At 36.9% G+C, this 2156-nt stretch overlaps 1 pseudogene; it reads right to left on the reverse strand.

The window, feature by feature from the left end:
* Positions 1-534: 534 nt before the first annotated feature.
* LOC107003984 overlaps positions 535-2156 on the reverse strand; it is a 7433-nt pseudogene continuing 5811 nt past the window's right edge.

Genomic DNA, 2156 nt, shown 5'->3' on the forward strand with positions numbered 1-2156 from the left:
TATTGGGTTGACATTATTTATATGTATTGTTCTTTAAATTTGTAATTTCAATTAAATCACACTCCAAATGATCACAAATTTAAAATAAAGCTTGTAAACACAAGTGATCTGATTCAAAGATGGAATTTTAACATACTCTACTAGGAGTAATTTGAAGTTGAATGTGACTTCCCGCCATGATTCCAGTCTGACTCCGCGTCCAGATAAGGGCAGAACGTTCTAGAGTTGTGCGGGGAACTGTAGAACCTTTTTGAATCCTCTAGAAGGCTAGAGAAAGTCCTTGGAGAATGTAGAATTCTCTAGAAAGGGGATCAAAGTGTAAATATCTTAGGGACTAAAGTATATAATAATTGCACTTTAGTCCTTAGTAAGTAATATAAATAGAGGTGTCCTTCATTTGCAAAAGCACCAAGCAAGTTGTAAAGTATTCTCCAAGCAATATACAAAGTCTTTTTTAAAGCTCTCTTTCTTGTTCTTTCTATGTTTTTCCAAGCATTCCCTTAGCGTTCCAAGACTAAAGGCTTCCTTTAACTTTCAAGATCTTGAAAGATTAGTGAGTAAGTCATCGAGGGCCGCACGGAGTCTTAGCAAATACTCTAAGTCCGTGACATGAAGCTCATAATTTCAAAAGCTCTGTTGCCCTTGTTGAATTTTTTTTTGCACTTTTCTCTAAAGCATGACTGCACTGTTTTATTCCGATGAATTGTAGTGTAATTATATTTCCAATACTCTCCTAAATCTCCTCCATTTTATACAAACCATCCAATATTAGTTGCTCAAGATCCGGAAAATTATCAATACCAGCTGCTTCCCACCTTTCCATATTATAGCACCTACTCAATAGTAGATATTTTAATTTGTGAAACACAATATCTTCATCTAATTTTAAATATGTTCCATCGAATGCACGATCCCCTTCGAGCACCTCAAGATTGGGTAAATTAGCTAGCAATTTCACATCTTCCCATGGTATACGAGTATGTGTTAATTTCAGTTGCTTGAGATTAAGAGGGAAATTATCCCAATCCATTTCATGGGTTTTACGTGTAGTGTCTCCAGATCCTAAAATCTTTAGTTTTTTTATATTGGAACTTCTTCTTATGATTTCCGCAACAAAATGAAAGTTATAGAGATAGATTATTTGCAAATTATTAAGAAACAAAGCTTGTTTTGCTTCAACAAGATTTAATATATATGGTGGCCAATTAATGTCCCCGTGTCTTATCCCTGGCATTCTCCAATATCTACTGCCTGCTCCAACTCTTTCCATTCAAGACTTTTAAGAATTATAGTTTGTAGATTTCTCAACCTTCATTAATTCTTCCAGCAACATATCTCAAATGTAAAAGCTTAGATATTACACTAGAAAAATCTAACCAGTGTATTGATAATACGTCCAACACCTTAAGCATTTTGAAATCTGAAACAATGGAACACATCTCTTTTGGAAAAGCTACACCCGTTGAAATAATGGTAAGGACTATATCACTGCTATGTTGCATACTATTATCATGCTTCTATTCAACTTCATAAGGAAGGATCATTCCACGTTGATCATCTATGGCTTCGACAACATTCCAATTCACAACATTTTTAGGATGAGCTTCACTTAGGCATAGTTGGCAAAGAAGATCATGAATTATGCAACTTCTCATTCTTCCATTAACCCATTATTTACCAGCCAAAATTAGACTTCTATCAATTAACTCTCGTAGATACTCCTCTCCCACCACTTCGAATCTTTTATTGCTTCTTACCTTTATGAATTGCTCAGAAATCCATAACCTAATCAACTTGGAAACACCAATCTTCACATATCCAAATATTGAGGCAAGTAATTGTAGCTCAGAGAAAGAATTGATTGGCACTGCTCAGACACCATACCAAAGAATGAGTTCTGATTTTCCTCAACCTTCTTCCAATTGTAACGACCTGTTTAGTCGTTTTGAGCAGCAGATTTTATTTCTGGAAAAACTGTGTGAGTCGACGGAAACCACGACGGACCGTCATGGGCACGACGGGCCGTCGAGGGGGTCTCGTTCCAAAAGACTTAGACTTCTGAAATTTGGGTACTGAAATCGACTCTCTGAACTTGGCGACGGACCTGCAGGACGAACCGTCGTGGGCACGACGGACCGTCGCAGGTGTCTCGTTCC

Source organism: Solanum pennellii, chromosome 11 (genome assembly GCF_001406875.1).
Source record: "Solanum pennellii chromosome 11, SPENNV200".
In the NCBI taxonomy this organism is placed as follows: Eukaryota; Viridiplantae; Streptophyta; class Magnoliopsida; order Solanales; family Solanaceae; genus Solanum; species Solanum pennellii.